The 16,663-nt window shown below is 35.9% G+C and overlaps 1 pseudogene; it reads right to left on the reverse strand.

Annotated features, from left to right (window-relative positions):
• Nucleotides 1-8,313: 8,313 nt before the first annotated feature.
• On the reverse strand, nt 8,314-9,258 carry LOC118920655 (olfactory receptor 14A2-like; annotated as a pseudogene).
• Between the last annotated feature and the right edge of the window lie 7,405 nt (nt 9,259-16,663).

Here is a 16,663-nt window from a genome sequence, read left to right on the forward strand (position 1 = left end):
GCCAAAGTTATGCTGAATGAATTCCTCTTAAAAAATCTATCTGCATAGCTTTTCTCTTCATCTGGTATAGTTATTTAATTTGATTCAGTCTGCACTCACTTAAAATTTTTCTTTACTTTTGATGACAACATTTTAATGGGTGGAAAATTAACATGCCTTCCAAAAATAATGAAAAATATTTGAAAACCATAACAGTGATAACAATAACACTTTTTACTCTATTACTCAGTATCATCCAGGAAACGAGTCTCAATGTTTAATGGATTATTTTCACATGTTTTATTTTTTTTAAAAAAGAAGAGTGACATATGTTTTCTTATTACATAGCATACTGTGAAAACAGTTTTGCCTTAGATATTTCACTTAATATATTCTGGGAATCACTACTGATCAGTTCTAGAGATTGTCTTCCATCTCTTTTATTAGCCAAAGAATAATTGATTGTATTATATGTGCTATTAGCTTAACTAATATCCTGTGTTTGGACATTGAGCTACTTTCTAAAATTTGACAATTACAAATAATGGTGCAAATAAAAAGCTGGTGAAAATGTAGTACTGAATACAGGAGGTGCATCTTCCGGGTATTATCTAGCTGAGCTGATGATTGCCCCTGTTTATTGGCCCCTATTTTGTTACTTCATCACTGCAGTCTATGACTATACTTCGAAGCCCAGTGACCCTAAACTCATTTTTACATATCCATTTGTTTTGAATATATCAAAATAAATTAACATGAATTAAAAATTTTTGGCCTATAGAAACTTCCTACCTCATGTACCCCACAAATGGCACCACAATCTCTCCTAATAACAAGACACACTCTGGGACAATAAAGTTAGTGAGTCTGCCAGTTAATTTTTGTTTCCAACTCTTTTTTTTTTTTTTTTACCTCTATTTCATCTTTCCTGGCAATTTTTAGGGATTACCTATACATTTTCTTTATAATCTATTTTTAAATTTCATTGGATTTCTATTTTTATTTCCTATAGCAGTTCTAGGAATTACATGCTTGTCTTTGATAAGTCACTTAAAATTATTATTCTACTATTCTTGAAAATATAATAATATTTGCAATCACATGGAATCACACATATTGTGAATCATACTTCCATATGTGCTATAAACCCAACAAGGCCATATTAAATATTTAGTTTTTAAACATTCATAAAGCTTATAAAGAAATGAAGTTGGAAACTGTCTGAAAATTAAAAATGGATTATTGGCACTTATCCACATATTCATTTCTTATACTATTTAATAATTTTTCTCAGGAATAGAGTATACCCCTTGTATCATTTTATTCAGTTTGAATAATTTACTTCAGCATATTTTGTACAACAATTCTTCCACCAACATATTCTCTTGGTCCTCTATAAAATGATGTCTTTATTTTTGTTTCAATCTATGTATGACACTCACCAATGCTGTGTTTACTGTGCAAATTACACACATCTGACTCTTAAAGCTGAGAGGGATGAAACCTATATGTTACTCCTGCAATTGAGCATGATCTGCTTGCCAGGGTCTGCTACTGATCATTCTCCAATAATATCAGGTATTTACGCCATGTATTAAGTTTGGGTTTTACATTTGTTTTCTATCAGAGAAGAGGAATGGTCAGAAAGGGTTCTTTCCTAGTCCATCATTTTCAGAAGTAGAACATTTCTTTTGACAAGACCAAACATGAATCTATAATCTGATCAGTAAAACTTGTTTTCTGGTACTTACTAATATTCAAACAAACCCTGCAAATGATTCAGTTGTATTTATAATCATCAAAGTTGAAAGCAACTAAGGAGTACTTCAATAGGAGATCAGGTGAACAAAGTGTAATCCAACCATACAATGAATACTATTCAGCAATATAAACTCATAAATTATTAAAGCATACAAAAATCATGTATCAATCTTGAATGCCTCATGTGAGGTGAAAGAAGCCAACACGATTCTAATTACTTTTCTTTGGATTAGCAAAATTATAGACACAGAACAAATCAGTGTTCTTTATGTTTTAAGAGGGAGTAGGTTGACTACAGTATAAGAGATTTCTTAAATAAACTTTTAAGAATATTCTTTAGATTATTTTATTTTGTAAAATACATATTACATAAAATTTCTGTTTTAGTCATTTTAAAGGTATAATTTGGTGGTATTAAATATATTCAAAGTGTACAATCCTCACCAACATCCATCTCATGAACTCTTGTCATATTCAAAACCAACTACATCCATTAGGCAGTTATCGTATTGATCTTCTCACTCTGGCCCCTGGAAATCCCCATTCTACCCTTTTTATTATTACTGTCCTCAGCTTTTGCCCATGTCCAGCCCCTGGTAGTCACCATTCTACCCTCAGTTATTTTTGTATATGAAGAACATTCCATCCAGCAATAGTAAAATATACATTCTTCTCACATGCACACGCCACATTCTTCAGGGTAGACTGCATGTTGGACCTCAAAATAAGTCTCAATAAATTCAAGAAAATTTAAATTATGTCAAGCAACATTTCCAGTTATAGTCATATGAAAATAGAAGTTTATTACAAGAAGGAAATGGTAAAATGCAATATTCACAAAGAAGAATAAAGGTGAAAGTATCACACTCCCTGATTTCAAACTACATTACACACTTTAGTCATCAAAACTATTACAAAAATAGACACACAGGTCAATAGAAATGAGAGACCAGAAACAAACTTACACATATATGTACAATTAATCTAAGACAAAGGAGCCAAGGGCATACAACGCAGAAAAGGCAGCTTTAGAGTAAATGGTGTTGGAAAAACTGGAAAGATACATGCAAAAGAATGAAATTAGATCATTCAGAGAAAATTAATTCAAAATGGAGAGATTGAATGTAAGATCCAAATCCAGAAAGTTCCTGAAAGAATCCTTGGAAGTAAATTGACATTGGTCTTAAGGACATCTTTGTGGATATTACTCCAAAGGCAAAGAAATAAAAACAAAAATAACAATAGGAGTGCATTAAACTGAAGTGCTCTTATTCAGAATAGGGAAACATTATTAAATGAAGAAGCAACTTACTAAATACAAAGAGATATTTGAAAGCAAGTATTACATAGGTGGTTAGTATCCAAAATACATAAGGAACTCACACAATTCAACAGTAACAACAAAAATCCCATACAATTCAGTTAAAAATGTACAAGAGAACAGGATAAATATTTCTACAGAGAATAGGTACAGATGGCTGACAGACACATAAAAAAATGCTCAAATCACCAATTAGAGAAATGCAAAACAAATCACAGTGACATTATCACTTAACTTCTGTTGAGTGTTTGTTATGAAAAAGACAAGAAATAACAAATGTTGAAGAGGATGTGAATAAAAATTGTTCCCAGGATTGTTAATTGGTGTAGTCCCTAGGTAAAAGAGTATGGGAATTCATCAAGCATTAAGAATAGAACTTCCATGTGACCCATCTATTCCACGTCTGGGTATTTACTCAATGAAAACAAAAGCAGTAATTTGAAAAGATATATGGATCCCTGTATTAACTGCAGCATTATTTATAATAGGCAATAAATGGAAACAACCTACTTGACCATCAATAGGTGAATGGATAAAGTGAAAGGGGTTTATGTATAAAATGGAATACAATCAAGACAAAAAAAAGGAATAGAACCATGTCATTTGTGACAAGGTCTATGTATGGATATAAAGTTATTACACTAAGTGAAATAAGTCAGATATAAGATGAAATAATTCAGAAATAAGATGAATACCATATGGTTTCACTCTTACTTGTAATCTAAAAAAATTGAAAATATTAAATATATAAATAAAATAAAAACAACTCATAGATGCAGAGAATAGCCAACTAAATACCAGAAGGGAAGGGGTTAGGGGTGAGAAAAATGGGTGAAGGAAATCACATACTGTGATAGATTGTAAATGAACTTGGAGTGATCACTGCAGTGTATACAGATATATAATTATAAGGCTATACAACTGAAAATTATGTAATGAAATAATTATACTCGATTGCTCAAAGAAGATTCATGAGACATTCATCAACTCATGCCATCATCATAATTAACCATTTCTTGTTGAGAAATTAAGTAAATATTGCACAAAGAAAATCACAGAAGGTAAAAGCCAAAAAAAGATGAACAATTGATTATTTTTAGTGATGTGCCTGTCATGTATCATGAAATCAATTTTTTTTGTACATTTTGTTCAAAGGAATAATTTATAATTTTATAATTTTAAATATCAAGAAGAAATAACATAAGCCTGCTCATCTCCTAAACCTAGGGAAAAAAATACTGTATGTTTACATTATATTTAATGCTGGCAAATCAAAGTTAAACCTGTTTTTATTTTACTAACAATTTTAAAACTGGTATTATTTACCTAAGATCACTTCAGATAATGTATACTTTTAAAATATTGGTTTAAATTCTTTATTTCTGAAAGATTTAGATACCTAATTTATGTAAATGCTCATTTATCTCTAGAAATTATGAATATAACTTTTTTAAGAAAGTTTATAAAATAATTTAGCAACACCACATGTGGATAGAAAGACATCACACAGATTTAACATACATATAAGCAGATATACATAAACATGCATAAAGATGGAAACAGAGCTTTTTCTACTTTGTGTTTCCAAATTTGCAGCCATGGGTCAATAGAACTTAGTAATAGAGACTCTGGTTTCTTTGAAATAATTAGTTCTTGTCTTTTCTCCACATTACATATCTTTTTCTGAATTGTGTTTCTGTCAAGTAGGAAAAATGAAGGGTACCTGTTCCCTAATATTTTCCGGAGGAGAATTTCAAGACCCTCCCTTGACCTAAAATGTAATTTTAAGGACGCTGTTGACCAAAGTTTAGGAGAGTGACCAAGGAGACATCTATGGTCTGAATATTCCAAGAAAAACTAGTGGCCCAAGAATCCATTATATTTCCGATTCATTTTTTTCCTCCTCAGATGGTGGTTGGCCCTCCGGGGGAGTGTCTCTGGGTGCCTGAGAGTCCCCGCGTGAAGAGGGGCCCAGAGCTTAGGTGACGGTCAGGACTGCAGCAGGAAAGGATACGACAGCGGGGAAAGGGTGACGGAGGAGCAGAGGTCCGAAGGGGGGCCTCGCAAGGAGAGCAGGGGAACTGGGTGAGAGCTCCAAGGCGGCAGGGAGGGAAGGGGGCAAAGCCCTCGGCGGAAGCGGGATTCCAGGGTTCACACTAGGGGGCGTTAAGTTTCCCAAGAAAGCCAGTGAAACAGCAAATTTCCTTCAGCAAAATCATGCCAGTGAGGAGATGGTCAGAGCTGTCAGATCACAGAGTCAGCGGGCATTCAGACAAGGGGCTCAAGTCAGCGGGGACATTCCCACGGGCAAAGCAGGCTCAGGCTGAGATGGAAGGAAAGAGGACTTTAAACAGACGGCTTCTGCGGGACTCTCAACATCCACTTCCGATTAGGCCAACTTCTGACCACAGAGCTCTTTACAAATACAGTTCAGAAGTGGCGTTATCTAATATCATCTTGGACACACAGACATTCCTGGGAATACTGAAGACTTTTAAAAATTATTTCGTCTTTTAAACCAGAAATAAACTTAGAAAGGTACTCAAGACTAAAATAATAAGCCTTTTATTATATAACCATGGACTCTAGAGGCATCCCCAAAGGCAGGGTACAATATCACAATTTTAACATAAATTAGTCATGGGAGTGGAAGTCCAGAAATAGGACGATAGCCAATAATACTCTAGTTTCTTTGAGTGTTTCCAGGGGATAACTACACTTACTGTGGTAAACATTTAGTAATGTATATATTTGTCAAATCAGTATGTTGTGCACCTGAAACCAATCTTATAAAGTATATCAACTATATTTTGAATAAAACAATGAAGCCCTCTTAAAGTCCGGAACGCCTCCCAAAGCGAGCTGCAAGGCTGAGACAACTCACAGCCTCCCCTGAGATCCATCAAAGGCCGGCAGGATGTCAGCTGCAGATGGGGCGCGACTCACATCTCTCTCCAGCCATGTGACGGGCCCCCAGCCTGACAGCCGGTCTCCTGCACACACAGAAGCAACGCCCTGGATCCTGGTAGGAGGAAAGCAAGGCAAGTTCTTAGGAGCGACAGGAAAGTAATGACTGTCCCAGGGACAGAGAAGATCTATGACCAGTTCCAGTGTGAGCAGAGTCACAGTGCAGAGAAACAGCCTTTACAAGTGATTTTGTCCTGCTCATTTGATGGGGAAAAGAAGGAAAATGGGAGAAATTTCTTTTTCTTTCTCTCCCACCCAGTCAGCACAGAGACCCAGGAGGTCTGACTCTGATAATAATTATTGCCCTTTGACAGCTTCTGCCAGTTTTCCCAGGACGTCTTCCTCAGGCTTTGGAAGGAATGGGTTTTCCTAGTCATCCCTGTTAGGGCGTCAGAAACTTCAGGAGAAGAAATATTTATCTTCCCTCTTTCTTTTTAGTTCTTGAGTGGGACCCCTGAGTAAGATAAATCATATAAGATTAATCAATGTAAGTTTCATGTATATAGAAGCCTCTCTAAATGAACTAAAGACCTGTAGAAATGGTTCATACTGAGAAATTTGATGCTCTAGTTGATGAAGGGGGAAACGCTGTGGAAAGGTGTGGAAGGACGAAGAGTTGGGGCCAAGTGTGGTGAGCCGTGGGAGCCTTACCAGGGCTGGCCTGCTCAGACGCCGCTGTGCTCCTGGTCTGTGGAGCCGAGGAAGCTCCTTGCCGCTGGGTACACAGACGGCACCGCTCACATTAGGGTTTCATGATCCACTCCACAGGAAGGTCAGAAAGTCCTTTCTGCACCTGCCATTTCTCAAATTCTTTCAGTTTGAAATATTCACCAGTTACCATTATGAGAGTATATTAACCTCTTGCAACTATTATCCTAATGGATTTCATGACCATTATTGATCAACACTTGAAGGAATTATAATTTCAATTATTAAAATTATAATTCTGTAATTTTTTCCATAAGACAAGCTGCCACTCTTCTAAGGAAAAAATAGGTTTTTAGTCACTGTTTTCTCTGGTAATAAAAAGATAATATAGAGAGTAAGGGAACTGAAACATTTCCAGGGATCTTCACGAAACACACAAGTTCTGAAATATTTAAACTAATACTATTTTACCAAGACAGGTTTAACTGATGCATAGTAACAGTCATTTATGTTGTCACAACTCTTCCCAACTACCTTGACACATGAACATATCTAATTATGTTTAGGATATCTTCTTTTTTAAGGGAAATGAACATGTAATTTGGGGAATTTTTCCATAGACACTATGGGAAATCTTAAATATATCTTTATGTGTAAGAAACACAAAAGTTTTATTTTATCATATTTGGGTTTTTTTTCTAATCTGATATTAGTATAATAAGAATCAAGAGTTTTCAGAAAATACTTGAGGACATGTTAAATGAGATTGCATATGAATGAGAAACAGTAACTAACCATATATCTAAACCAAGAGACCATAAAGAATTTGGTGTTATCCTTAAAACCGACATAACATGATTTAAGCATTCGAAGAAAACTTTGTATGCTTTTGTTAAGTAATTAAGAACAGAATAAATCAATATAAGGCCAAAAACATAATTTTGATGAGACACACACTCTATAGGTAATGACATTCAATGCCATGAAATATCTTCCATTGAACAACATCTGCTATAATTTTAAGGTACTTCATGGCTTCTTTTTAGACTCAGATTAGAAATATTAACATTATCTTGAGACACGGTTCAGATGCAGTTTCCTCTAGGATTTGTGTCTGCTTTAGGTGTCCCTCCCAAGGACTCTGAAAGGGTCTGCGTGCACATCCACAATGAGCCTACTGCATTATTTTCACCTGCTGTTTGTTTCACCTCAGCACTAGATGCACCTTCAGTGAAGTCCCATGTAAATTTCATCTTGGCAGCTCAAATATATTTCATGGTACTGCACTCATTCAAGAGTTTCATTTTTTTGTTTTGAGTGAATCAAATAGAGAAAGTAAGTTATTAGGTGACCAAGAATAAAAACTCTTCATGAAAAATAAAACAATACCTTTGGTGTTATATCACAGAGAGAGTGGATCCTTGTCAAAGAAGATCAGCAAGTGGGAGCTACATTGTCTGATGTGGTGCAATTATCTAAACTTTGAAACAATCAGGCTCTTCAGTGTTCATTTCCTTTAGTGGGTATGAATACAGTCCTTTCTTTCCTCAGGCCTTTCCAAAGTTAAGGATGAGGCCAATGAAGAATAAATATCCAGCGATCTGAAAGTGCTCTGTCCCTGGGGATGTTTGGATATATTACATGAAGTGAGAGTCTTGGCCATGTGTCCTATGCAGCAATCTCATCAGAACCTGCTTCATGTCCTTGTTCCTGAGGCTGTAGATTACAGGGTTCACTGTTGGAGGTACCACAGTGTAGACCACAGAAAGAAGTCTCTCAATAACTGATGGTGAGTTTGAAGGTGGTTTGAGATAAACAAAACAGGCAGTTATAATAAAAATGGTGAAAACAATGGGATGGGGAAGGCATGTGGAGAAAGCTCTAGACTGACCTTTCATGGTAGGAATCTTCAGCACACTGGAGAAAATATAAACGTAAGAGATCATGATACAGATGAAACAAGACATACCTAAACAGGTACCTAGTCTAATACTCACGTAAACTATCATTGGTGTTTCAGAGCAGGACATCCTTAGTAATGAAGAGACATCACAGAAAAACTGTGGAATCACACTGGAGCCACAGAAGGGCATGGAAAATGTGCCAGCTGTGTACACAGCTCCAAATAACACCCCAGTAACCCAGGAAACACCAGCCATCAGGGCACAGGTGCCACCACTCATGAGGACCTCATAGTACAGGGGACAGCAAATTGCCACATAGTGGTCATAGGACATGGCAGTGAGCACAAATATCTCATCTGCTGTAAAGGAAGTCATTAAAAGTAGCTGGAAAGCACAGCACAAAATGGAAATTGAATTGTTGTGGGTTAGGCTATTGACAATGAATTTTGGGATTGGGACAGACACGAGGAAGACATCCAATAAGGACAAATTCTTCAGGAAGAAGTACATGGGTGTTTGTAGCTGTAGGTCTAGGGTGATGAGAGTAATGATCAGAAGGTTACTCATTAGGACAGCCAGCTAAATCACTAGGAAGAGCACACCGTGTACAATCTGGAGCTCCCAGACTTTAGAAAACCCCTGAAGAAGAAACCCTATGGCCATTGTGGCATTTACCATATGCTGGATTCTCTTCACTGCCTGTCAAGAGAAGGAGATATGCAAATAAACATTAATTTACAGGAACCATACTGATATACAGAATCATTTCATTGAAGAAGAGGCATAGATCCACCTTAAATGCCTCTGAAGAGTACTGAAAAGTTCATTTTTTAAGATAAAAGGATTCCATGAATGATATATGAAGTCCATAAGTCCTTATATGAGTTACACCTCACCCTGTAGCCTCTGCCATAACTTCCTACCAGATAAATACAATAAATCATAATTTATTATAATTAAATAAATTTTTCCCAACCCAATTAGTGCTGCAATAATACTGTGCTGTTATTAATGAGAAATTCTCTTGCTTTCAGAAAGTAATCTAAAGGCCTTTAACTGTAGGATTTTTATGTTATTATCCCTAATTGTCTAAGAGGAGTAAATTTTAAATTCTCTATTTTTTGTAATAATCATGATCTCTCATTTACAAAGCATTTAATAAACATAGCCTAATAATTTATTCTTACCTTATACACACAAAGGAATATCAAAAATTAATTATTTGTTAAATGTATTGGGCATTAAACTGGCAGAGACAAATTTTTTAAAAGATTGATTTTGGGGAGCTTGCTATGAATGGGAGGAGAAAAGTAATAAACATACCTATAAAGAAAAATTGCTAATTGTTTTTGTGTCATTAAAATAATACAAATGCATTATCTGACAGATTACCTTGGTGGTAGTGGAGACTGGAGGTGGGCAGTGGCTCTCTGCTGGGAGACCAAGAATCTGAAACCCAAGTGAAGAGAAGAATGCAGGACAAAGGCCATTGAAGGAGACACTTTGGGAAGCACAGCTGAAACAAAAGAGAAAACACAGCCGGCATCTGAATCACATATGGAGAATCTCTGTGTGGTGAATGGGATGAATGCATGGTGCAGAAATAAAATAACTTTGAAGAACATTCATCACACTAATCTAATTTTCTCCAGAAATACCCAGAGAGGGGCCAAAAGAGAAAGAAGAGTGGAGAAGTCGGCTATTGTGTTTCACTGCTTTTGGTGCATTCCATAAATTTCCACAAGATTTCATATTATTATTTTGTAAGAGTATTTTAACATTTCACCAATAAAACATTGAAATTCATACCTTAAAATAATACCAATGCTTCAACCACTGGACAAAGGATTACTTTATAGATGATTCTAATGTAAATTAAAAGTGGAAATTCTGTAAAAAGAAATATATAATTTCACCTAAAATTAATCACCTGAAATTAAAACAGACCTATATCTTCTTTTGGAATCTCTCTGTCATTATAGGATATAGTTGTATTTCTGTTCTTCTGTGGAAGGGCTAAAATATGTCTATTAAGATGTGATAGTTTCTTCAGAGAGAAAGATGAATATTTAAGCACCCAGGAAACTCATTTGCCTCTTTTATTTTAAACTTGACATCATTTGAAACATTCTTTAGTCAAAGTGTCTACAACAAATTATTTTTAAAGTATGTGACTGATGCTTAGAATTCACCAAAGAAGAATGTCTTAGGAGTCCTCTGAGCAGCCTTATTATGTAATTGTCTCTTATGGCCTTAGAATAATAATTATTGGTATTTTCTGGAAGCAGAACTATTCAAAACCCAGAAAACTTTCTGGAATACACTGTGAAGGATATTGTCCAGACTTTGGGAAGAGTAATAGTAAAGTGCTTAAATATTCCCTTAATTCTGCTCATTCATAGACTATATGCTAGTGGTTACCACTTCACAATTGTCAATAATCACTTGGGCACTTGGGTAAAAGCGAAGATTCCTGTCAAACATTGCTAATTACCAACTGAGTGTGTCAAGGTGAAGTTGGAGAAAATAATTTAGTCAAATTGTCAAAGCAGATGGATATTATGCTTTGCAAATCCTTTCTGTAGACCTAGTCATCTCATTTCAAGGCAGCCACATCTAGAGAGGTCTCCCCCTTAGCCCTCCATGGGACCTCAGCTTGGAGGTGGGAGTGCTGGTGACTGACAGAGCAGGAATTCTCAAGCAGCTCAGAGGTGGGCAGATAGGGAAGGGATTCCTTAAAGCAAGAGCAGCAGCGAACAACGGCAGCTGCCCTGCAGGTAGGAGAGAGCAAGGAGGAGCAAAGGGGAGGAAGGACAGCTTGTTGGACTCCTACTTGGCCACAGGTAGATTCCCTTGCCAGCTCCTGAAGCCAGGGCCCCTGGGTGGCTCTTTTCCACTTGGATCTGCATGGCATGGGGACTAGCCCTAACGACCCCAGGATTTGGCAGAGCCACAAAGCACAGGGTGGAGGGAGATTATGTTCTGAGAACTTCCCAAAGAAAGCAGATTTTCAGGCAGGCCGCTAAAAGCTGATGGCACAGCTGCAGTTCTGCCTGGGTCACCCCAGCAATGGGAAATTACAGGCCCAAATCAGAGCTCTCAGGAGCTCCTCCCTGCATGTCAGGCATACAGCGGAGACAGAATGAAGACTTGGAAATAAAATGAAATAGCAGAGACAACCAAGACAATTGCCACTGGAAGAGGGCAGAGACAAGACACAACAAGCTGGGCAGTGAGAAGGCTTTGTTTAAGAGCATGCTCTTAGAAAGGGGTGCAGGCCACCTCACAGAGCAGGTGTGCTAAAGGGCTGGGGATTCTGGCTTTCAAGGCTTTCAAGAATGGGGCAAAGGGTGGAGGGGGCGTTGTGGGACCTAGGCCTGACCTGTGGTCTGATGATGTCCGTCTCCAGTGAGGGACACTGCGTCCTCACGCACAGTCAGTTCTCTAGGTAATTCTGTAAGATGAACTGAACACAGGGTGTTTACTGATCTGGTTCCCCTCCAAGGGAGTGGCTTCCCTCAAGCACTGGGACCACATCAGTTAACACTGCATGCACCGCCTTAAGATCGGGTGGGTTACTGTCTGATTACCAAAGAATATCTTAGGAATCTTACCTCTTAACTCTCTGGTTTTCAAAGTGGAATCTTAACCATAAGAAGGGGTCCCTCTTGTTCTTACTATACTGTTTATATCTTGGCATTTTCATCAGTCAGGAAAAGTCATTCATGGTGCTTCTCCCATGCCCCTCAGCTACCTCAGCCTAACATAAAAGTCAAAAGACATTTTATTCTTCATCTGGTTAAGGCCCTCATTGTAGACTAAAGGAACTGGAATGAATTTTAAAGATATAGAATATGGAAATGAGATTTTGTTTGTGCATTTATTTTTTTTTGCTTTGGCTTTTAATAAGTCTTAAAAGCATTCATCACTTTTAGCTTGTTTCTTTGAAAATAGTTTTGACTACTCAAGACATAGTTGTCAATATGCCATTCATCTACTACATAGTTCCAGGAAAATCTTTTAAACAATAAAGCTTATCAATCTTACATGGAGAATTAATAATATCAATTATGCAGTAGAGAATTAAGTGAGATTGTTTAAGAATCATATACACAGCAGTGTATATATTAACATTATTAAAATACTGACTTATTTTTTAATGAGTATTAACCATATTTTCTTTTTGTAACAAAAGCAATATTCAGAATAAAAGTCTGTTTTTGTTTTGTATTAAAACATAGAATTTTAGTATGCAGGATCAATAGGTCAAGACATCAAATATAAATACTACTTATCTTATTAAGTCATGAGATTATTAACTCTTACTAAATATGTCATTAAATATGCATTTGGAAATTATTAAAAATATGCATTAGTTTATTTGCTATAATCTTGTTGTACACAGATACACCCTAATTGTGTTTTAAATGATTTTAAACTTACAGAAAAGTTGCAAGGATGTTGTAGAAAACTCTGAAGTAAACTTACCACAATTCCCCATGTTTCAATACTTCTCCACAGTTCAGTCATCAGAAAAAATAAAGAAAAGTACAATACTTGTATTTAATTCTTGTTCATTTTGAAATTAGTTTCAGTATCATGTGTTGTGTGTAGCTGCATTGTTCATTTAATCATTTAATCTATCACCTGAAACAGTTCTTCAGTCTGTCTTTGTCTTTCCTGATGTTGACACTTTTGAAAAACAGGATTGTTTGTAATGGAAATGTGCTTTTTGATGGGCGATATTCTATTTTTCCTCATTACATTTAAGTTATCATTTTTTACCAGAATATTATCTCTGGGTCAAACTCGGAGATACAGCATATTGACTTATCTTTATTTGAGTTGGTAGGTTTTGAGCCATTACTGTTTGTATGTATCTGTGGGGCACTTGTGGTCTGAGAGGAGGTGCTTGGATGTAGAGCGCTGACAGCACTCCTTGGGAGACCAACACCAGGGAATGAAAAGGAAAGGACGCTGGGATTTAGATACCGAGGCTTGGGCCTCAGTGTCAGTCACTGCCGCTGGGATCCCATTGATTCCGTGTCTTACTAGGAGAATTTACATCACGCACTCTCCCTGGTGGTTTCTCATTTCAAACACCTACCAGGATTTTCCTTTCCTTCACTTCTTCCATTTTTTCCATACTGGAAACACTGAATCTCCACAAAATATTAAATTATTCACTGATGCGCACAATCCTAAAATATGCATACATAATCCAAGCTTTCCACATCATACCCTTTGATGACCAGCCTACATTAAATAGTTTTGGAATTTATGTAGTTCTTTTTCTCTTCTAAACTAAGTGTATATATTGCATGTACACTGCTTAAAAGTTGTGGAATGAGGTCTTTTACATGTACTTTCCAACATGCTTATTTTCATTTGAACTGCAGTTATTTCAGTTGATTGAGTTTGCATTCATTTTCAATTTTTGTCCACATTTGGTCACTTAACTTTTTTAATATTTAGAAAAATAGTATGTCTTCTCCAAGAAAAGAAAACTGTTTAAAAACAGTATCAACAATAACAACAAAATCTATGCTCAGTGAAATGCCACTCCCTTCCCATCCCTTTCACCCAGTCACTCAGCACCTTGTGAGGAAAAACACTCTCAGCCTTTCAGGGATTATCTTTAATGTGTTCATTTTTGTTAAATAAGAGTTGTGTATGTTTACTTATTGCACAGCATACTATGAAAACTCTCTTCTGTTAGATTTTTCACTTATTCCATGCTGGCAATCACTACCTATCAGCTCTAGAGATTGCCTTCCTTGTATTTTATAGTCAAAGAATAACCCACTGTATTATATATACCATAGATTTACTAATATCCTGGGTTTAGACATTGAGGTATTTTCCAAATTTTGCAATTACCCATAATGCTGCTAATAAAAAACATGTGGAAAATGCATTAGTGAAAACAGGAGGTGCACCTTCAGGGTATTATCTTGTCTGGTGATTGTCCCTGATTACTGGACCCTGTGTTGTTTACTTCTGAACAGCAGTTTATGCCTGTACCCAAAGCCCAGTGGCACTAAGTTCAAGTTTTAAACATCCAATTTTTTTGAATATACCAATAGAAAAAATAAGGGTAAGGGATTATTTTGGCCATGTAGAGACTTTCTGCTTCACATACCCCACAGAACTGCATGGAAATACCTGCCAGCTCTCAATGTCACCCTCTGGGCCTACAAAATATTCCACCTCAGTGAATCAGCCTAATCATTTGCTTCCAATGCTTTTCTTTTATCCTTTCCATTTCTTTTACTAGGAAATTTTTAGGATATTTTATATTTATTAGAATTTCTCTTTTAGTTTTGTTAGCTTTATAGCTATTTTTGTTGCATATGTCTGCTCCAGGAATTACAACACACCTATTTAAATTTATAGCAGTTTTATGATTATTAATCTACACCTTCTTGTAAAATATAATAATTTTGAAATCATATAGAATCACTTAAGTTGTCATATATATTTCCATATGCATTACAAACTCCACATGGTGATGTTAATATTTTAGTTTTTAAACAGTTATATAGAGCTTATGAAGAAATGCAGCAGTCACTGTCCAAAAGGAAAAAAAAAGTAACTTACATTTATCCACAAAGTCACCACTTTTATCCTATTCACAAATTTCTTAGGGATGAAGTCTACATGTAACATTTCCTCCAGTCCGAAGCATTTAATTTCATATTTCTATTACAGTAAGCTTGCTGTAAACATATTCTTTGTCTTTTATATAATGTCATCTTTGCTTTTACTTAACTTTCAATCATATTTTTGAAGACATAGAAATTTGGCTGATCATTCACATTACTTTTAGTACTGTAAAATTATTTTTCTACCATCTTTTGTCTACCATGGTTTTTAGTGAGAAAATACCCAATATTTGGGGCACTTTCTCCTTTTAGAAAGTGTTTTATTTATGGGCCCTTTCTTTTTCTTAAGTGTATTTTTTTATTATTATTGATGTACAGTGGAAATACAATATTGGTTTCAAGCACACAACGCAGGGGTTCAATAGTTACACACATTATTAAATCCTCCCTCCTGCTAGTGCTGCTAGTCTTTGTCAACATAGGAAAATGTTACAGAAACACTGACTATATTCTCCATGCTTCACTTCCATCCCTATAACCAACTTATATTACGAATGAGAGTCTGTGCTTCTGTATCCCCCTCACCCACCCCACCCCCTATCAGGACCCCACCCCCATGGTAACAACCAGTTACTTCTCAGCGACAGTGGGTCTACTGCTGTTTTGTTCATTTTGTTTTGTATTGCTTTTAAATCCCACACATAACTGAAAGCATATGGTATTTGTGTTTCTCCACCTGGCTTATTTAACTTAGCATAATACCCTCTAGGTCCACCCATGTTGTCACAAATGGCAGGATTTCTTTACTTTTTTTTTTTTTTTTTAAATAATTATTTTTTATTGAAGGGTAGTTGACGCACAGTATTACATTACATTAGTTTCAAGTGTACAACACAGTGATAAAACATTTATATACATAATTCTAGGTTCCAGCTATCACCCTACCAAGCTGTTACAATATCTTGACTATATTCCTTATGCTATACATTACATCCCGGTTACTTATTTATTTTACCATTGGAAGTCTGTCCTTTTTTATTTTTTTTATTTTTATTTATTTATTTATTAATTTATTATTTTTTTTTGTGAGCGCATCTCTCACATTTTTTTGATCAAATGGTTGTTAACAACAAAAAAATTCTGTATAGGGGAGTCAATGCTCAATGCAAAATCATTAATACACCCCAAGCCTAATTTTCGTCAGTCTCCAATCTTCTGAGGCATAACAAACAAGTTCTTACATGTAGAACAAATTCTTACATAATGAATAAGTTACATGGTGAACAGTACAAGGGCAGTCATCACAGAAACTTTCGGTTTTGCTCATGCATTATGAACTATAAACAGTCAGTTCAAATATGAATACTCATTTGGTTTTTATACTTGATTTATATGTGGATACCACATTTCTCTCTTTATTATTATTTTTAATAAAATGCTGAAGTGGTAGGTAGATACAAGATAAAGGTAGAAAACAT

This window comes from Manis pentadactyla, chromosome 13 (assembly GCF_030020395.1).
Source record: "Manis pentadactyla isolate mManPen7 chromosome 13, mManPen7.hap1, whole genome shotgun sequence".
NCBI lineage: Eukaryota > Metazoa > Chordata > Mammalia > Pholidota > Manidae > Manis > Manis pentadactyla.